The following is a 21,332-nucleotide window of genomic DNA, read 5'->3' on the forward strand; positions in this document are numbered from 1 at the left end:
TTTTCGATGGCAGCCAGCTGAGTGGGGTGGCGACTGGCCCTGATGCACATCTCTGTTTTCCAGTGAGTGGGTGTCACTTCTGTAGTGACACTGAGAGACGTGTCACTGAAACAAAGCAGAGAAGTCAAACACCCCTCTGGTGGGCATCGCTGTGAGCCGAAGTGCACAGCGATGCAGTTGGTTGGGAAAATTGGGTGAATTAAGCACTGGGGAGCTCTGTGATGTGCCGTCCCTGCTGTCCTCTGAGCCCCAGGTCCCTCCGTGGTTCCTCCTGGTTTCCTCCTCAGCCCTAGGAAATGCGAGAGAGAACCCCTCTCCCTGGCTGGACCCTGGGTTTGCCTTCCAGTCACTCTGGGCTGGGTTTCGTGTCGCTCTGCCCCATGCCTGGTGGGCAGCAGGAAACCTCGCACAGAAGAACGATCTCTTGGACATTTCAGGAAGGTGCTGGAAGCCACGTTGGGGCTTTACCAGGTCCTCTTACAGGGAACTCGACCCTCATGGAAAGAGAAGGGAGGTTCAACACTACCCCCTTATCCCCACAAAGCCGGGGAAACTCCACGCTTCCGGCGTCGCCAGAGTGCTGGTGGGAGCTCAGAACCGGGCTCCAGGGGGCGCTGTCCTGGTGCTTCTCACTCCAGGTGGCTCAGAGACAACTGCCCGTGGGGGCTTGTTTTCCTTTTTAAGTGCAAACCTAGTGCCCGCGAGTGAATCCAAGGCCACAGTTACAATGGCAGCAGTCACCATGCACTGAGGACCTAACGCCCTCCACTCTGCGGGCCGTTCACTTTCCTTATCTTCACCCAGTTTCACGCCACAGCTTCCTTGTGGCTTCCCACTTCCTCACCTTCCAAATGTGGCAGAAGCCATTTCTCACCCAGTTGGTCAGTTCTGCAGTAATAGGGAGGCACTCCTGTATTAATCATGTCTCTTATTTTGTATTTTTGGTGCTTTGACATCTCAGGGCCTTGCTGACTCTGGAGGGACTGCCCCTCCCCTCTCACCCAATTGGATGGTGTCCAGCCAGGCAGCAGACAGCTAGGGACAGCCCCTGTGTCCCGGAGCCCACTGAAATTACTTGCACTCGCCTGCCCCAACCCTGCTTACCCTGCAGGAAGTTCCTTCCTGTGGAAAACGTGATACAGGCTCTTGTCCACGCTTCCCACCTGTTCCCTCGGCCTCCGGACTGACCTGGGCCCTGTGTGGCCCTGCCTGGCATCCCACACCCACTGTTTCTAGGGCTCTGTGAGGACAGCATACTTTCAGGACAGCCACATCTGGGTGGGTGTGTCTCACCATCCCTGCTGAAACAAATCCCAGCCACTCTTTAAAGGCCTCTGGAAACCCAGACTAGAGCGCACCCCAGCCCCAATCCCTCCCCCGCAGCATCCTTCAGATAAGGTTGTGAGTACCTGACTTCCTGCACTAGCTCCCTTTTGGCCTAGAAACCGTTGGAGGGTTTTGTTCCCTGCAGTTCACCCTGCAGTTCACCCTGCTGCCCCCGGCACCTGAGCCGCACACGCCCGCCCGCTCTGCTGCTGGCTGTGCTGGACGCTGGTCTGCTGGCCGCTGAGTCACGGCCCACTCACTGGCTCAACCGTTGGCCTCTCTGTCAGTTTTTCCCCAAACACAGACTGTTGCCCTGGCCATTAGGTGACCTTTTTGGCCAGCCCCCAGGCAAAGCTGCTGCCTACAAACGTGGTTTGAAATTCCTTGACGTCTGGATCACTTCCCGGCTGTGGCCTGGGCTGCAGGTTAGGTTTCGGTGCCCGGAGAAGAGGAGCACACGGCTGCAGGAGCTGAACTGAGTGTTCTTTCCAGTTTAGGGGCAAGCCCCAGAATGGTGGGATCTTGTTCTGGTCAGTTTCAGAACATGAAAACTTTCCAACCAATTTCAGCTTGAAGTTTGGGGGTTTTTTTTCTTCTTTTTCTTTTCATCTCACATCTCACTCAAAGCAGTGGCCCTTCCCCCACAGGCCTCACTGTGTCTGGCTCCTCCGGAGTCACGGGGAAGGGTGGGCGGGGGAGAGAAGTGGTGCCTGCAAGGAAGTCCTTCCAGGCTCCTGTTGGGAGGACGGCTGGGACCTGCTGTGTGGTGGGTGCCCCAAGGCTGTCCCGCTGTCCCGTATGTACAATTCCTAGGGCTGCCCTAACCAAGTGCCACAAGCGAGGTGACTAAAACCGACAGAAATTCCTTTCACAAGTCTGGGAGGGGAACCCCAGAATAGAGGTTTGGGTGGAGCCACGTTCCCTCCCTCTGAAGTCTCTCAGGTGGGTCACTTCTTGCAGCTGGTGACTCCAGGTGGTCTTTGGCTGGAGGCAATGTCCCTCCCGTCTCCACTTCCCTGTGCCTGTCTTCCTCTGTGTCTGTGTCTGTGCACCCCCTTTCTTACCAGGACACCAGTCACAGTACACGTGACTCCAGCATAGCCTCGTCTGAACTGATTACATTAAGCACCCCCCCATGCCCGAGTATGGTCACATTTACAGGGACAGGGGCTTGGGACTCAAGCAGATTTTTTTGGAAGACATGATTCCCCCGTAAGAGCCCTTTTCTACTCTCTCTCTCATGGACTGCTTTTGGGGTTCTTCAGTGCAATCGCCCTCTGCTCAAGCCCACCCTGCCACCCCCTGAAGCCTGACCTCCCGGCTCCTTCTCATCTCTTCATCTCCCACCTGAGGGCTGACCCTGGAGGTCTCTTTGCTTGGGGCACAATGTCTCCTTGGCTCCCCTCTGCCCACAAGTGAACTCACCCACCCTTGGTTCAGGCAGCTAGCTGCAGGGGACGCAGGTCACTCCCCTTGCTGCCCTTACCCCTCAGGGTCACCCAGACAGCTCCAAAAAAGGGGACACCACTTGCCCGTGGCCTCCCCCGTTCAGGAATGGGTTCAAGCACTCAGGGTGGTCGCCACACTCTGTCCTGCCTCGTGGCAGCCCCGGCCTGCTCTTCGGCAGCTCAGGAGACCTGCCTTGCTGAGTCAGACCGCCCCCACTCACCCTCGCCACCCCTCCCAGGGTCTCTCCTCCTGCCCCTCCCCTCATTTACAACGAGGACTTAACTTTTCTCTCTTTCCCCTCAGAAGAGGAGGAGAAACACCATCATGTTCTCTACATCTGCCAGTCTGCTTGAAAGGATAGCCTTCTCCGCTCCGTCTCCACTGGATCGCATGAGTGGGGAGCAGGGCTCACAGGTCCCTGCAGATTTGAGCCTTACTGTCAGGGTACCCACCACCTCCTTTGAGAACGTGGGAGAACCCACTGTCGTCGGTTTGGGAGGTGCAGGCAATCTCACCGGACAAGACCGATCTCACCTGGCGTCCTGGAAGACCAATGCCATAGCTGGTCCCCAGTGTGCACTCAGTAAATGACAGTCTGGAAACTCCAAATTCCCCTCACGGCACTGCCAACGCTCAACTGCTTCCTCTCTGGCTACATGGGCGGCTCAAGGCTTCGGGAAACACTGCGACCCTCCACAGCATGCTCTGCCAGGCACGAGCACCAAGTGCCTACTCTCTGGGTGACTGTGCCGCTGCCTCCTGGGGCCCTGGAGGGATGGGGACTGGGCAGGTGTGAGTGACATGGCAATGACGACCCCCCATGCAACTGTGTCCTCCAAGGGGGCTTCTCTGACTGCTTACTCCCAAGGAGCACACCCCTGCCCAGACGCTCCCTGCCCCTCTGCCCTTCCTAAGTGCGCTGCAGGTCAGTTCTCGCTACCTGAAGCTGTAGTAACCTACAGTTTGTTTGTTTACCTCTCTGGGGGGCTGGGCCCTGTCTGTGTGTTTCCTGCAACATCCGGGGTTTACAGCAGAGCCTGGCACGCGGTAGGTGTAGCGGGTTGAGCGGCGGCCCCTAAGAGGCACGTCCACTGGAACCTGTTCCTGGCCTTATTTGGGGAGAAGGTCTTTGCAGATACAATTAGGGATCTTGGGATGACATCATCCTGATTAGGGTGAGCCCTAAAACCAATGACAAGCATCTTTATAAGAAAAAAGAAGGGAGAAGACGCAGACAAGAAGCCCACGTGAAGACAGAGGCAGTGTGGATGGACGCAGCCACAAGCCCAGGTAGGCCTGGAGCCTCCGAAGCTGGAAGAGGTAGGTGAGAAACCTCGAGATCCTTGGGAAGGAGTGCAGCCCTGTCAACACCTTGAATTTGCCCTTTTTGCCTACAGGACTGCACAAGAATAAAGTTCTGTTATTTTAAGCTACAAGTCTGCAGCAATTTGTTAGGGACCCCTGGGAAACCAATACAGTAGACATTCAGTAAGCGTGTGCTAAGTGAGTGAGTGCATGAGTGATGAATGAATGAATGCACCATCCACTGCAGCAATGTCCAGCTCCCTTCTGTGGGATCCTGGAGCACCCACTGTGTCCAGAGGCCACCGCTAAAGGAGGAGCAGGTGTCAGGACCACTGACCATATGTCCCAGCTCTGTGCTAAGTATCAGTTCCCACTCCTGGCCTCAGTCTCCCAGCTGGAAGGTATGGTCTCGGAGATCCATGGGTCTCCGGGATTGAACGAGAGTACTGCTAAGACTGAGAAGATTCTCCAAGCAGCTGTCTGCAGGCCCCAGATCGGAGGCCTCAGCTGGCGAAGGGCCCCAGGACTTCCTTCGGAGTGGGGCACCGGCCCTGTGCCCAGTGGTGGCAGCTGCCGTGTGTCTGCGCCTGCCCACCCTCGGGGCCTCGTGGTTACCTAGCAATCATCTCCCTCCCGGAGATGCTCCCTGCAGCAGATGGGACCAGCTGGCAGAGGGCTGGGTGAATTGTCCCCTGGCTGGGAAACAAAACTCGTGTATCTCCCAGGACGTTATCTCTAGGTCAGGGTGAGGGACAAGGGGCTTAGGGAAGTCACCTCAGTACTGAAGGCTTGTTTCCCATTGAGTGGGTGTAGGGGAGCCCCGTGGTGTTGCCATTTCTCCTAGGAAGTCTGGCTGGCTCCCCTACACAGAGTGGGGGCTATCTTGGGAAACTGGGGAAGATCAACAGAAGCTTATCCACAGGCTCTGCCTCTGTATTCCCCTGAGATGCTGTCGGATGGCCCGGTCTCGGTTAATTTCTGCAGACTCTCATGGGTGTTAAAGGAACTGAGATCCGCAAGTATTTGAATTTGAGCTGACCTCAATCTTCTGATCTTTCCAGTGAATGATTCTTTTGGGGCAGCTGCTGCCCATGGAGTGATGATTGTCCTGGGCTGCTGGGTGGAGCCAAAGGTCATTGTGGCAGGTCCAAGGGCATGTGAGCAGCAGAATGACCTGTGTGACCTTGGGGTAGTTTCCAGAGCTCTCTGCCTCAGCGAACTCATTTGGGAACCGGAACTCCCAGTATCCACTGTTTGTGCCTCCAGAGGCAGCCAGGCAGCAGGGCTGTTTGGGAAGACTCCCTACGAAAGGGTGTGGGGCACCGGGAAATGGATGGAAAAGCCGGGGGAGGAGGCTCGGTGTGCAGTAAAGGGTTAACTTTTACCAAAGAAAAGTATGGCCTCTGCCTCTGGTCCTGGGAGCTAACTAGGTCCCTGGAACCGTCTGCCCAGCAGGAGGGGCTTTTTCGCCTGGGGTGGTTTGGGGCTATGCCAGAGGGTGGACCCTAACAAAGTGACCTAGGGTGGGGGCCTTGGGCCGAGCAGCACCAGCTCCCTATCCCTCCAGATGGGGGGGATGACCCAAACATGTGGCCCATCAGCTGTGCCTACGTGGCCGAACCCCCCTAAAAACCCTGCCACCAAGGCTTGGGCGAGTGCCTTTGGTTGGCCATACTCAGGGTGTCTTGTCACACACGGTCTGAGAGATGAGAACGCTGCCCGAGACCCCGCCGGGAGAGGACGGCAGAAGCTGCTGCCTGGAGCGGTCCCAGACATTTCCCGCCACCCCTCTTCTTGTTGCTGATTATGGTCTGTGAGCTTTTGCTGTGATAAACCACAGTGATGAGTATGACAGCCTTTTGGGGCTCTGTGAGTCCTCCCAGTGAGCGATGGAACCTAAGGGGCCCGAGGGGCCCGCAGAACCAACATTTGGAGAACGGATAACAGGAAGGAGGCTCAGTGGCAGAGCATGCCAGAGCAGGTCCCGAGGAGTGGTGGGATGGGCCCCACTGCTGGTTCCCCCGGGCACCCCTCACCTCTGCCCTGGCTCTTGTTTCTTCCACCAACACAGGGAGGTGTCTCCAAGGACCCTGCATCTTTGCATCACCCACTCCAGACTTGAAATCCTGGTAGGGAGCATCTGATTGGCTAGATCACATGCTTGCTCCCTGGTTTCCTAGGGGCTGGAAGAGAATTTTTGTGGTGGAGGGGACCATGCCGCCATCTGGATGGTTATGCTGGGACATACCTTCGTATCCCAAATAGGAGGGGGTGTTCTGATGCAGAGCAGCCAGAAAAAGCTACCACTGCACAGGAGTTGAGGAGTCAGACCACCTCAGAAAGTGCTCTGTGAAATTAAAGAACAGAAGGAAACTGCTTAGAAGTGGGTGGGCTTCACGGACATGTCACCTGTGCAGGTGCCCTGGACCCCACCCTTGTTTTAACACCCTCCTGTCACCGTCTTGAAATTCCTAATACTTTTTGAACAAGAGACCCGCGTTTGGTTTTGTACGAGGCCTTGCAAATGGTGTAACCTGTCCTGCCTGGAAGGTGTCAAACACCCCAGAAATGCAGGGGCTGATTAGAACCTTTGTTTTACTAGCAAATGATCTGTCCATCGAAGTTATTTTCATAGCTGCCTCTTATTTTTTCAGTGTTTGTTTTGTCTTAGAATGAAAGTACCACCTGTCCCACTTGTAAGAGTGCCCCAGAGCGACACCCTCTGTGGTCACCAAAGGCTTTCTAAACCCCACGCCACCCCCCACCTGCTCTGCCGTCGCCAGTCACTCTGACTTTGACTCCTGGTGCCGCCCCTTCATTTCTCCTTCCCGCCCCGGCCCCCGCCACCCTGCACTGCCCTGGTGTGCCCCTCTCTCCGGCTGCTGCTTCTTTCTCTACCGTTGGCTCCATCTGCTCTATTCCCCTCTGCCCTTCAACCCTGGGTGTACCCTCAGCCCGAGTTCCTTCCGGTGTTTCCTCTGCAGGTGCACCAGTTTTCTCTCGAGGCTTCCGGCAGAACTCGTCTGCAGCTTCCAAGGCAGCTTCTCTGACCTGCGTCACCACACAGCTGCCCAGGTGGGTCCAAGCCTGATGCCATCAGCTCAGGCCACCTCCCCTCTCGCTCTCCCAATTCTGCCCACGTGACCATCAGCCTTCTAGCTTACTGGGTTTCAACTTTCCTGCCTTCATATTGTTATCATAGCTAGTGCGTGTCTATCAGTGACATCAGTCCTGTAGCTACTTCCAACGGGGCGAGGGGGAGGCATCAGAATCTCTGGGCAGGGGCCTGGGGTGGAAAGTTATGTAAGTTATCAAAAGCTCTCTAGAGCTTCTATTAAGAGCCCCCAAAAGGACGTTGATTCTGCAGTTCCAGCCCCCAAACTTCCACTTTAGAATCACTGTCTCGTGTAGGTGGCCACCTGTGTATTAGTTATAATATTTATTCAGCTGCTGTAACAACGTTGAAAATAATCAAAGACACGTTTCTGAGTCTCTGACAATACAGTCTGCATGGATGACTGCATGGTCTATTGTAGCCAGCCCATTACTGTCAAGGACCTCAACTCCTTCCCTCATCGTTCCACTCCTCGGAATGTGGCTTCCAACCTGTCTTCCGCGCTCTAGCAATTATTTCTACCTCCCAGACAGCAGGAGGGGGACAGGGAAGAAGGGCCTGGCCCCTTTGAAATTGGGCAGGACATTCTGCTTCCTTTCTGTCGGCCAGACATCTGAACTGCAGGAGATGGTCTTTACCCCACCCAGTGATGACCCCCCCAGTGATGACCCCAGGTAATGACAGGATGCTCTGTCCCTATGGAGCTAGTGTCAGTGGGCAAAGGGCATCTCTGTCACAGTCCCACAAGCAACAGTCTTGCGCAGACTTCCCCGGTGTGTGGCAATGCAGGAAGTGTACCCTTTTGCTTCTTCCGTTGTCCCGTCTTCTGGCCTCCAATTCAGATGCCACATATTGGAGCTCCAACAGCCTTCTTTGGGTCAGGGGTCTATCAGGATGGGAAAAGAAAGAGCTAGAAAGAGCCTAGGCTACGAGGGCCATCGAGTCCTCCCTGCGCCTGAGCAGTCCACCTCCAGACTGCACCATGAGAGAGTGCGGGCCGTCCGTCTCGGCTACACCACCGTCAATGCACGTTGGAAAGCTAATCCTAAAGCCGAAGTGACCCAGATGTGAAATGCGTCCCAGGCGTGGCAGGCGCGCTCTAGTTGTGGCTTTCCTGTCTTCCCGTGAACCGAGAGAGGGATGCATTTACACAACCGCCGGGACTGCTGGGGGACGCTGGGGGACGCTGGGGGACGCTGCAGGAGGGCTTAAAAGAGAAAGTGGGATTTGGGCAAAACAAGTTGAAAAGGTCCACGGCCCAGAGGGAAGTACTGAGGTTCTGAAAATAGTCTGGAAGCTGGTATTTGAGATCCATTCCAACCCAGTTAATACACTTTTTTGGACAGGAAAGGTCTGAAACTACTTGCCAGCCATAAGGATTATTGTCAGTATAATCACACTACAGCCTGGTGAGGCTCGGAAAGATGGGGACAGCAAGGGGTGTGTGTGTGCACTTGTGTTTGAAGGTGCCAGTGTGTGTCCACTCGAGTACGTGTATGTTCTGGAAGTGTACTCAGTATGCACTGGCCAAATTCTAAATAAGCAGACGGTAAAACTGGTCTTTGGGCAAAGCCACAGCAGTGCTGAGTAGTACCACCACAGAATGAAGTTTTAGGAGCGTGTGATGAAATGGTTCTTTGTGCCGTGAGACCGCCTGGTGCCGTTATCTCCTAACTAGATGCTGTCTCCCAACTAGAACAGACCCAGGGTCATCGGTCACACTCCCCGGCCAGGCATTCAGCAGGGCCAGCGACTATGTGTGGAGGGAACGAATGAGTGAAATGCTCCCCAGTGGGGGAGGTCATGATTCACATTCACAAGCCGTGGGATCAATGAAAACTGCAGCCATTGAGATCACACTTTCAGGAGCAAGGCCTGCAACAAGAATTCTGATCAAGCGTTTTCCTGATGTTAAAATCTATTCAAGTAAAAACCCTCAAAAGGTATTCAGACACATCCAACTGTTTTTGACAACTTCCACGCCTTCCATCCTAACAGGAGCCACGTGGTCTCATGCCCAGCTGTCACAGTCACTCCCTGACTGTTCTCACTTTTTCCAGCCGACCTCCCTGTAACTGGTTCCGGGGTTTCACGTGTGGACACTGGGCAAGAGAAACACTGTCCTCCAGGGCCCCAACCCAGTGGGACAGGACGGGAGCCTGGAGAACGGGTAGTCAGGCTCTCTGCTCCTGGACGAAAATCGGGGAGAATAACATGAAGGAAGCCCCGCTAACACGATTTGACTCACTGGACTCAGCCGCCCCTGCACTGGCCCCCATTCTTTCTGAACACCTAAGTCACCAGCCTTTCTTTTGTGCTTAAACTCCTTTGGAGCCAGGCTTCTGGCACTTGCAATCAAAAGGGTTCCGGCGAGTGTAATTCTCTGAGTTTCCTCATTTGCCTTTTGCAAGGGTCAAATGAACAAATATTGCGTAATAGCTCTGTGCGTATCGAGTAAAATTCTTCTTTGTCATGCACCCGCCCAAAGCACTTCATGAACTCGGGTACTTTGGGTTGCAGAAAATAGAGCCTGCAACCTGGAGTCAATTTAAGCCATGGCTACTCACAAGCGTGGTCCACTGACCAAGGTCAGCATCATCTGGAAGTCTGTTAGGAATGCAGATTCCTGGGCCTCCCTTCAGCCCCGTGGAGTTCAAACCTCTGTGTTAGAACAAGTGCCCTGGGTGATCCTCATGTACACTGAAGTCTGGCAATATATGACTTTAGCAGTAAAGTGTTTCTTATCTAACATAACAAGCAGTACAAATGTAGCTGGGCAGCAGGTTGTTTAATGTTATCAAGGATCCAGGTGCTTTCGACACTGCTTCACGGTTTACTGGCTTTAGTGCTCAGGTTTATTTCCTGGTTGAGGATGGCAGCCTCAGCCCGTGGCTGAGCATAGAGCACACCTGTGTAGGACCACGCCCATGAATGGAGGGGTGATTGCTCCTCACCAATTCTTTTCCTCAGGGAGAAAGGCCTTACCCCTGAGTCCCATAAAGGACCGCTCCTTTAGCTCAGAAGCTAGGGTTGCATCCCATGCCTGTGTCTACCTAACGGTGGTCACGGGGATGAAGTGACCATTAGCAGCTTATGCTAACACACGTTCAACACCTGTGACCGCAGAGGAGCTAGCTCCCCTGAGCACGCGGGAGAGTGACAACGCAGACCAGGTCAGAGCCTTGCCAGCCAGGGAGGAGGGATGGCGGCGGGAGGCAACCAGGAAGGTCTGCTGCTCATGTAATAGGACAGCGGTCGGAAAATGGAGCAGTTATGTTGCTTCGTCACTCTGATCCCTCGATCCAAGTGACGTCCAAGTGCTGGGGACCTTCTCCAGGTCTTGGGAACTTCATCCACGGGTCATGAATGACAGAGATTTTTCGAGGTGCACCAGATGAGTTTTTTGGTTAGCTAGCTCAGAAGGGTCAAGGCAAGAGGTTGGGGGGCCAGAGGCCTCCAGAGGCATCACAGGCCCCACAGGTCTATTTGGTGTGGGTGCTCCAAGGCTTCCCCATGGTCAAGACCATACCCACATACCAACAATGTGCCCTTTTCAGGGTAGCACACCATAATAGTGTGTCATGTGCTGAGCTGCTCCATCACCTGCTGGGTGCCTGACATTCTCAAGGGATAGGTTCCAGGGCACAGTAATTTCCAGACTCATGAGTAAGGATCGCTCAGAAACCAGGAGGCCTGCCTGTGTCCAGGCCCAGCTGGAGGACATTTGGAGCTTGACTGAGGGGAGGGGCATCCCGCTTTCAGACCCAACTCCTATTTAACAAGCTATCCAGCCTCACCTGCAGACCAGCCCAGCAGCAGCTCCCCAGGATCAAATCAACAAATATTGCGTAACAGCTTTGTGAGTATCGAGTAAAATTATTCTTGGTCAGTGAGCATCCCCACGTCCCATGGGCTGCCAGGCCAAGGCAACCATGTGGGCCCCTGGTCCCAGGTTTCCCAGCAATGAGGAAATAGCTCCTTCTGGAAAATCGCTTATCTCAGGGAGCTCACCAGAAAGACTGGGAATAGCCAGAACGGGCGTGATGTGGAGGGACATGAGCAGCAGGGGGACCCCTGGGTCCCTGTGGTTCTCCAGGCGGAATTATCTATGGTGCGCGGGTTGGGTTGTGGTTTTAATTAGCATCCTGGGAAAAGGCTGCAGCCTCACAGCCCTCCTGTGGAATCTCACAGAAAGCTCTACGGGGCCCAGCGAATTGTTTTGGTAACGAAAGGATCAAATGCGGACCAGGGTGCGCTGGCAGCGCAGCTGGACGGGGAGAAGCCAGGCCCCGGAGGTCTTCCTTGCTTTATCAGGCCTGAGGCACGTGCCCTTGTTTGGGAGTTGAGATGGCGTGTGTGAGGCTAGACCAGGCGTCTGGCTCCAGGCCGGCTGCAGACAGAGCACCCCAGTGAGGCACTGCCCGAGGAGGGCCCTGTGCAGTCTCTGAACAGCACTGGGAGCAGAAACCCCGGGGCCGGCAAGGCTGCTTCCACGGCGCTTTTGCCCTGCTCTGGTTTTGGAAGGACTTCATGAGCGTCTGCCATTCCAGCGAGGGGGTGATCAGGGCGGCGAGTCGTGGAGGAAGCCCACAGCAGCCCTGGGCAACCCGGAAGGCAGAATAAGAAGCATGGAGGTGAGGGTCCTGGCCACGGGATTCTAGATCCCAGATTAGGGGCAGGTGGGAGGCACACACCAGGCAGCCCTGTCCCTACCTGTGTGACCCTGGACACACTTCTCAGAGCCTCCGCTTCCTGCTCTGTAAAAGGCAGCAATGATAATGACCTGGCACAAACAGGCCCTCAGAACCCACGAGACAGATGCAGAGTGGTGGTTGCCAGGGGCCGGAGGTGGGGGTGGGGGTGAACACAGAACAGCAGCTGAATGGGAACAGGGCTTTCTTTTGCGGCGGTGAAGGCGCTTTGGAGCGGGATAGAGGAAACCAGAGGTGGTAATTGTGCGACACTGTGGACCTACTATATGCTAGCGAATTGCTATTATAAGATGGTTAATTTTAGGTTAACTTTATGTTTTGTGAATTTACTTCAATTTAAAAAAGAGAGAGAAAAGGGCCATACCCCTAGCTTGCTCTTTCGATTGGCTGCATCTGCTGGAACGACCTTCCCTCGTCTCCTCCTCACCATAGCATCCCCTCAGGAGGGGCCAGACGCCTCCCCGCCCCCGTGGGCCCCACCACCCCTAAGGAGGAAGAGATATTTACCAGGCCCTTTTCTGGAGGACAAGCAGGTCTCCCCCACTACTCTCTACGCCACAGTGCCATCCGGATTCATTCTGGTGCAGGTTCCCCCACCTAATCCCACCAGGACCCAGCAGAGCCAGGGAGAGTGTCTGGCACGTGAATGACATGCCCTTTTATGAACTTAACCCTCATAATGTGATGAGGTCATTCTAGGTCAATTATTTTCCCGGGTAAGTCCCCTCCATCCTTCCAATCTGTCGCCGTGTCTCCCTGGGTGTAACATCGGAAAGCTGATCTCATGGGGTTCACAAGATGGAAATGAGGGGGCAGAACTGGGAAGCTCCCCGGCAGCCTCAGGGTCTGGAATGTTCCCCCTGCTCTGCTCTCCCTGGGGAGAGTCCACAGAGGCCGTGGGCTGTGGCGGTCACGCTGGGCCTGCACTGTGGCCTGGTGACCTCGGCTGGGGGGCCCACCCTGATTCCTGATTTCCGCCACACTCTGGGGGAAACTGGGTTGCTGAGAGAGATCAGAGGCCAGCTCCACATGGGGCGGAGAGGCAGGGCCAGCCCAGGTGTTCATTCTGCTCCTTCCTTCTTCCTACTGACACCGGCTCCCCAGGAAGAACTCTAGGGAGAGAGAACAGAAGGTCAAGTCTGAATCTCAGCTCCGCCACTAACCAGCTGGGCGACTCTGGCTCCTTCCTCTGCTCCCTTTGAGCTTGCGTTTCCTTGGCTCTAAAAGGAGGAAATAACAGTGGCCCCACACCCTTAAGTTCCAGAGGGTCTGGGAGGGGTGAACAGAGGTAGCCCAGCAGGCCCTTTGGGGGGGGGCCGGTCAGACCCAGATCCAAGTGGTGATGACACCAGCGTGGGAAAAGTGGCAGCCACCACGAGCCAGGCATTTCCACGGGCAGAAATCACCTTATTTATTTTCCTAGGGCTAAGCTCCCTGGATTTAAAGAGCTAGATCCTCCCGACAAGCCCTTTGCTCACTTTCAATGTAGATAAGAACATGTGTTCTGGGTCCTTGTTCCTCCTGGCGGCCAGGAATCTGATCAGAGGAGGACAAGGAGGCGTTCTGTCCATGTGTGGGCCCAGGGAGCTGACTAGCACGGTGGCCACCTAACCGCAGAAGGACAGCGGGCGGTCCAAATCACACATACCCCCTCCTCTGCCTGCCATAGCTCGAGGGTACAGGCTGTTCTGGGTTCGAGGAAGCCCTAGGGCTTCTCGAGCCCCCACTCCCCCGGGAGATAGAGTCCAGTGCAGTGGGAAAGGGCTCGGGAGCCAAAATCCCTGCCCCTTCATAGATATGGGGCCCCTGAGGGGACAGGCAACCTCTCTGAGCCTCCGTTTTCTCACGGGTGGGGGGGTGGTGTGGATTTGTTTGTTGGAGCTGCTGTAACAAAATGCCACAAACTAGGTGGCTTCGGTGACAGACATTTGTTGCCTCCCAGTTCTGGAGGCTAGAAGCCCAACACTGAGGTATTGTTAGGGTTGGTTCCTTCCGAGGACTGAGGGAAGGATCAGTTCGAGGGCTCATAGATGGCCACCTTCTCCGTGTCTTCTTTACCTTGCCTTTCCTTGGTGTCTGTCTCTGTGTCCAAGTGTCCCCTTTCTGTAAGGACACCAGTCATCCTGGATTAGGGCCCACCTTAATGGCCTATTCTTATTTAATTCCCTGTGTAGTGACCCCTCTCTAAATATGGTACATTACTTGGGGTTAGGACTTCAACATGAGTTTTGGGGTGGAGTGGGGGCCCAGTTCAACCCCCAACAAGGTGGCTGTGATGGTGATAGGAGAAGGGGGTAAGGAAGTGTTCACACAGGAGTTCCCTTTACTCTCCTGGAGACAGGGGCAGCCTTCCTCTTGGGGACATTTCTATTGCCCTCATCTTTCCTGGGCAGGAGAAGCAACTCCGGCAGGACTCTTGTTGGGTGGTTCCCCAGCATATTCCTGAGGCTCGCACCCTGCCCTCTGTCATGGAAATGGGCCAAGAGCTCAGCATCAAGTGTCACGGTGGCTCGGAAACCTGGTTCGGTGAGTTTTTCCAGACCTGTTTATTCTGCCCCGAGCGTCAGGCCTCTTCACTTAACAAGCGGTCTGGAGTGGGAGCCCGAATCCCAGGCCCAGAGTCAGGCTGGGCAGCCTTCCAGGGCCCCACCCCCGTTCCCAGCGTCAGCACTCTGCCAAGGCCCAGTAGCCTTGGGAACAAAAGGAACTGTACACTTTGTGTCTGGGATATAGTGTAATCCTGACTTATAGCTACCAAGTTTGCATGTACTATCTGTCTTCTATTACATGACATGTCCTTGCGTGTCTTCTCTCTTCCTGGCAGCCCATCCAGGCTCCGCTTCTTCCGTGTCCCTTTTGAATTTGGGGAACTGTCCTGTGCCATTTGCTTCATGCTTAGTATCTATTTTGTAAGCAGGGCACTAGTTCCTTACCCAGGCCATGTCCCCATCCTGGGACTACCAGGTCTTCAGGACATCCCCAGTGAGCCCACTGTGCCCCTTGAGCCAAAGAGCAGCTTCTGCCCTGAGAGGGCCCAGCAGGCAGGCAGGGTGGGGGCAGGAAGCAGCCTTGCCAGGCTCCCAGCCCCCTGCTGCAGTGGCGGGCAGAGATGAGCTACGGGGGCAGGGACAGACCTAGTCCAGGTATGCCAGCTGTGGCTGTGAGGACCCCTCCCACAGCGGCGTCCGTGCCTCTAAGTGACACTGAGAGGACAGTGCTCTGATGTGACTACTGGGGGCTCCGACGCCCTGGGATGCTGGACAGAGTCTCTCATAGGAGTGGACTCTCTGATGGCAACCAGGCCGGAAGGGGAGGATGCTGGGACAGGAAGTAGTTTGGAAGGCAGACCCCAAACTGGTGAGGAGTTACCACTTTCCCATCTGCGGGCCACTGTGGGCCCCTCTGTGGGGACCTGGACCCCAGGGGTAGGGAGGAGATAAGTGTTGTGGGCAGTGGCCACTGCCCAGAGGAAGCTGAGCCAGGCAGAAGGCGTGGCCTTGAGGGTTCTGAGAGCAGCCATGTTGGTGACAGTTGTCAGTTAATCTGTTTATGTCCCTATGGTGCTTCCAAGACCCCTGTAAAATCATGCTAAACAGTCCAGCTGGGTCTCAGCTGAGCTGGGCCCAACTGAGGGAGGGGTCTGTGTTCAGGGTGAGGTCAGAGGGCAGGAAGAACAGGCAGGGCCTTGTGATGCCACAGGCGGGGTGACCCAAGGAGACCCACCCCCACCCTGTTGCCAGCGCAGGAGAATCAAGGTGAGGGTTTGACGAGGACCGGGGAGAAGGAGGTACAGCCACCCATGCGACTTAACCCCTTCTCTGGGCTTTTCTGGGACAAAAGAGATGGTCTGACACGGGCACACTGTGGTAATGATGCAAGCACGTGCTTTGTCTCCCCAAACACTTATTTCCAGAAACACCGTAATCTTACAGGGTGTGCATTACCCTTCCTGTTTTATAGATGGGGGGGGGGGGTCAGACAGCTGGTTAGAAGCAGGGATTAAATTCAGATTTACATATTTAAAGACTAAACGGCTTATAATCAGTTAAATGGCTTATATTCAGTTAAATTATTTTCATCTCTATAAACTTAGTATGAAATTCTGGAAGGTGACGCAGCTGGATGTAGACAGGCATGGATTTGTAAACCTGATTCTAACACGCCAAAGGCTTCATTAAAGTGGTGTGTCCTTTTCCCTCGGGGGTAAGAAGAACTTCATACGTTCTTTTTGTTCGAGGCTTCTCTGAACTACACAGACATCTGCCTCAGATGAATCAGAACCATTGGACACAATGAGATCCCATTAATTGGTGATGCCTGACTAACAATTTTTAGAGGCCAGAGCAACCAGTGCAGCTTCCCAGGGGTTTAAAAAGGCGAGAGAGGGATTTACAACAACAATAAGAGCTGATTGCAAGAATTTCTCTGCCAACTACATTCATTCTAGGAAATCTTAAAATTACTGAGTTCCGTAGCTATCAATGGAGCTCATCAGCTGAAGCTGCTGCTTAAAACGCATGTGTTTAAACCTCCACTGGAGCTAAGAACAGAGGAGTAAGAGAATTTCCCTGGAGCGGTCTTTTATGGAGAATGTGGCTCAGCCCCTGAAGAAATGAAACTTCACAACGGTTTAAATGAGATTCGAAAAGCTACCTATTAAAGCGTCTTTCCAAATAATGCCTTCTGCTGTTTAGCAGAACTTAATCAGGACATGAAAATTGTTCTTGAAAGCATTTCCATGGACTCCTTAAACTACATACTTTCAGAGTGAAAAATTAATGCATCTTTAAGCTTTCATGCTTTCTTTCCAGAAAAGTCAGTTACCAATATGCATCACTTATAAACCTGAACAATGAAAAACCTTTCAACCCCCCCCCAAATATATTAAAAGTGGGGTTAGATGGAGATACCTTTATGTAATTACAGTAACTTTTTTTCCTTCAAAGGGTTTTCTTCCTTTAATGATAGAGGAGTAATTTTTTAGTAGTAAATCTGGAATTACAGGAAAAATTCTACAAGAACAAAAAGGTAAAAGACTTTTGTCCCTTTGCTCCTGGAGACAATGGGGGCTAACATCTCAGTGTGTTTGCCTCTGCTTTATCTCCCTTCTTCTGAGCTCAGTTTTTATTGTTTCCGAGTGTGCTGTTAGTTATGCACCTCGTTTTGTTCTAGACAGGCTGGTCACCTGGCAGATGGAGGTCAAGGGCAGGGCAGGAGGCTGAGCTGCCCACCCCCCCACCCCCCGCTGGGATCTCTGGGATTCTGGGTGAGTTGTTTCTAATCTCCAGGCCCCACATTTACACAGGTCAGTTGCTTATGCAGGTCGGTTCTGAGAATGTGAAAAAAAGCAACAAACCTTCTGTCCCAAGTTGCAGAGCACCCTGCATGCAAGCACAGCCCCCAGGTCCAAACCCTGTAGCCAGCCAGGAGCCCCAGGTTCAAAACCCCTGAACCAGGGCATTTTACAGACCCCTTGCAGCTTACAGCTCTGCCTTCTCAGGGAGGCTGCCACAAGCCCCTAATGCTTTTAGAGCTCTTAAAATTACTGAGCTTTATAGAGCTCTGAGTAAGAGATAAGGAGGAGGGAGCCTTCCCAGCACCCTGCCTCCACTTCCCCTGCAACCTGTGCACGCTCTGCGGGTCTTGCCATCGGGCTGCAGGAAAAGGGAGGTCAGCAGGCCTTCCGCACCATCCCAAGTCCACACTGCGACACTCAGATGGAAACCATCACGTGCTGCTTAATGGTATTTCGTCAGTGACAGACCACATGTATGCCGGTGGCCCCTTCAAATTGTGACGGAGCTGAATTTCCTGTAAGAGATAGAAGGCTACCTGGTTCCGGAGCAATCCTCTTGCAACAGCCAAAACCGCACATGGCCATGGCAGTCCCCATCCCTTTGTATCTCCAACTTGATTTCTGATTCCTACTGAGCCTCAAGCCACCTTTCACTCCCTCCCTCCTGTCACTGTGATGGGGACCCTCTCTTTGCCCAGCCAGTTTCTTCTCGAAACTTCCAATCAGTCCCGCCCACATGCCGGTTCAGGAAGCAGCATTGTTGGTTCTCTTGTTCTGTTTCCAACTCTGTCAGGAGGACGCAGGGGAGGGGCTGTGTGATGCACACTGATGTCCTGGTCCCCACATCACTCCCCCTCACTGATGGCGTCACCCAGGGCACCTTCCAGTCCTGTGCGAGCACCGTTCACAGTCAGTGCCCCGTGCTGGTGCGCCGTTTTTAGTCTTCGGTACTGCATTCTTACTGCACCTTTCCTGTGTATGAATGAGTGCTCACCATGAGGTGGAGCTGTCTGTGGTATTCCGTGCGCTAACATGCGGCCCAGGCTTGTAGCCTGGAGCAATAAGCTGTGCCACTTGGCCTAGGTGTGCAGTAGGTTTGTGTAAATGCACGCTATGGTGTTTACACAATAAGAGCACTTCCTAATGACACCCTTCTCAGAATGTATCCCTGTCATTAAGCGGCATGTAACTGGATTGGGTCAAAGTCAAGAGAGAAGACACCATCGGTCAAGGCTTAAGGAGGGTTTTGTCTCTTGTGCCCCTGTAAAACGACCCCAATGCAGTACATGCCCTGGCAGGCATTCAGTGCCACCCAGCATGTGGCTGCACCCAGGCCTTGGCCATACAGGGTTCAGAAGCAGCCGGACAATGGCTAAGAGCCAAGAGTTGCCAGTGTCCTCAGCGACCATGTGTGGTAATTGTGGCACACCCCATCTCTTCCTCCAGGGACGTGGCCAAGCCAGCTTCAGGGCAGGGCAGAACAAGAAGGTTAGCTGGGGACAGAGCCGAGTGCTGGCAGGCAGGGCAGAGGGCCCAGTGGGGCATTTGGGGACCCAGAGGTGAATAGTGCCCTGGAAGGGACTTCTAATTGAGAGTCTGGAAGAAGGGGGAAAGGGGTCGAAAGGAAGCTTCCACTTACTCGGTACTTATTGCATCCAACACTATGTATACAGTAATCCTACTATTCAAGCTGCTCGATGCACAGGCGGAATAGGTGTTGTTCAGCTATTTACCCAATGACTGCCATGGGCGGGGGACACTGTGTCAGATCCTGGAGAGACGGCAGCAAACAAACACCAAGCCCGCGCTCCCACGGAGCTCACTTGCTAGTCGGGGAGCAGACAAGAAAGAACTGGGTGCATAAGCACGAGATGACAGGTGAAAGTAACCCAGGGAGAAACCAAGCTACCTCAAGTGACAGCAAGGGGTGTAGTCAGGAGCAGCCTCCAGAGCTGTGGGTGTCCGGACTGAGACCCCAGGCCAAGGGCACAGTCAGGCACAGCCTGAGGGGACGTGCTCGGCCCATGTAGAGGTGGTGGATGCTTGCCGGCCATGCTGGGTACTTTGGCCATTGTGCTGAGGGCTGGTTGAGAGGGGGACCACCGTGGGTTTTTAAGCACAGGAAGGAGAGGCTCTGGCTTCCATTGTGAAAGCATTGCCCTGGCCTCTGAGTGGAAAGTGAGACCCCAGGCAGGCAGGAGAGAGAGCAGGGGTCATGTTATGACCCCTCACAGATGAAGATTTGGAGGCTCAGGAACGTACTTCAAAAATCTGATTATACCACAGCCATACTGAATATTTGAGTGACTGCCCTTCACCCTTAGGATCGAGCATGAGCTCCCACAGGGCCTGTGTGGGCTTCCCTCCCCCAGATCCCCAGCTAGCCCATTGCCTTGGGCCTTTTCTCTCCCTAATCCTCAAGAGGCTCATGTTTCTGTACTCACCTGGCTTTTGGGCATCTTTCCTGATACCCGCAATGCCCTCCTCCCACCTGCTCACCTGGTTAAATCAATTCCTTGTCTTCATCTCCTTAAATACCTTTTCTTAGGGAAGCCACTCCTGTCCCCCTAGACCAGGCCAGGGATGCTGAGTACCTCTGTCGGGTCCCTCTTCCAGTGTGGCTGCATTCTCCACCTCTGAGAATCCCTGCTCTCTGTTAGCTCCACTCTGGGCTCTGGAATACCAAGGGCAGGCCAGCTCCTGTCTTGTTTACCCCTCTGCACGGTAGCCAGGCACGTGACCTGGCATACGACGTGAACACTTGATCAGACTACTTTGTGAGTTGAATAGAACATTTGCTTCAAGATCACACAGCTGATAGGTGGAGAAAACGGGGTTCAAACTTTTATTTATATTTGTTTATTTCCTCTTTATTGAATTTATTGGGTTCACTCTAGTTAACAAAATTATTCAGGTTTCAGGTGCACAACTTTACCACTCATCATCTGTACCCTGCGTTGTGTGTTCACCACCCCAGTCAAGCCTCCTTCCATCACCATCTATCCCCCTTTACCCTCCTCCATCTCCTTCCTCTCCCCTGCCCCAACCCCCAGAAAGAACCACGCTGTTGTCCATGTCTGTGAGTTTTTCTCTCTCTTTTTTTCTTTTTTGCTCAGCTCCTCCACACCTGCATTAAGCCCAACCCCCGCGACGGCCGTCAGCCTACACGTTATCTATGTGAGTCTGTCTGTGCTGTGCTTGTTAGTTCATTTTGTGCATCTCGGAGCCTCTGGTCACAGACTTTTCCGAGTGGGGCTGCTGTGGGGAGGAGATTAGAAGAAAAGTTGATGGGAACCAGCCCTGGCTGGTGTAGCTCAATGGATTGAGTGTGGGCCTGTGAACCAGAAAAGTTGATGGGAACCTTTGGTATGAGTCTCGCAAAATCTCAGTCCCAGTGAAGGGGTGGTTATTACAGTATTAGAGTCTACTCAAAGATTTAGAGGTAACTATGCATTTCCTATTTCCAGCAATTATTTTTTATTTTAATAAAAAATAATGTTTAAAATTTGTTGTTTGCCTCCATAGAGATCATAAACTCCATTAGGGCTTCTACATTATCATTTTCAAGAAATTAAAAACATGATTTTCATGCACATCTATAATGAACACATGTCAAAGGTTTTGCTTGATCCATTAGTTAATGAGGGCACCAGTAAGGTGTTATGATTGGTTCAAAGGATCTTGTGAGGACAGACATTTATACAGGCACTCAGGAATGCTGACATGACTTTTGCTAATAGTTGTAAAACTTATCACTGTCCTATAGGGCAACACAATTTTATGTTTGGGATCATGTTTTCTACATGGTAGACAAGAAGGGACCTCTACTGGAGGACATTCATTTGCACTGTCATCGTTTTTCTATGATGTAACTTCTACCCTTGAGAGTTGTGAGGTTGCCTAGTCAATAGAAATACAGTCAAAGGATCCGATCTCCGTGGAATCCAATACTTTCTGGAAGGTCTGTTCAATCACATCCCTCATTCCATCGAAAGCGTGGTCAGTCTTCTCCTTTGTGCATTCCCAAGTCTTGGAGAATTTCTTTTGAAGGACAGAGATCAGAATACGTGCTGCTTCTTTGGCCTTTCTGGCCTGGAGCCTCACAAATCCTTGGGATGTATTACATAAT

General features: G+C 53.3%; 3 long non-coding RNA genes across 4 annotated transcripts; 1 reads left to right on the plus strand and 2 right to left on the minus strand.

The window, feature by feature from the left end:
- The first annotated feature begins 1,457 nt into the window (after positions 1-1,457).
- Positions 1,458-11,945, plus strand: LOC118986551 (uncharacterized). Its single transcript, XR_005066405.1, has 2 exons — positions 1,458-2,268; positions 7,725-11,945. It is a non-coding gene; the product is annotated as an uncharacterized LOC118986551 (long non-coding RNA).
- LOC118986545 (uncharacterized) lies at positions 10,611-19,885 on the minus strand. Its single transcript, XR_005066404.1, has 2 exons — positions 19,798-19,885; positions 10,611-13,019 (listed from the first exon to the last, which is right to left on the minus strand). It is a non-coding gene; the product is annotated as an uncharacterized LOC118986545 (long non-coding RNA).
- On the minus strand, positions 17,051-19,486 carry LOC118986537 (uncharacterized). 2 transcript variants are annotated; one of them, XR_005066401.1, is made up of 4 exons: positions 19,113-19,486; positions 18,843-19,029; positions 17,531-17,718; positions 17,051-17,236 (listed from the first exon to the last, which is right to left on the minus strand). It is a non-coding gene; the product is annotated as an uncharacterized LOC118986537 (long non-coding RNA). The 2 variants fall into 2 exon arrangements; XR_005066400.1 differs by having other exon boundaries at positions 17,051-17,718.
- Positions 19,886-21,332: the final 1,447 nt, after the last annotated feature.

Source organism: Sturnira hondurensis, unplaced genomic scaffold (assembly GCF_014824575.4).
Source record: "Sturnira hondurensis isolate 20B ecotype Veracruz unplaced genomic scaffold, ASM1482457v3 Scaffold0000780, whole genome shotgun sequence".
In the NCBI taxonomy this organism is placed as follows: domain Eukaryota; kingdom Metazoa; phylum Chordata; class Mammalia; order Chiroptera; family Phyllostomidae; genus Sturnira; species Sturnira hondurensis.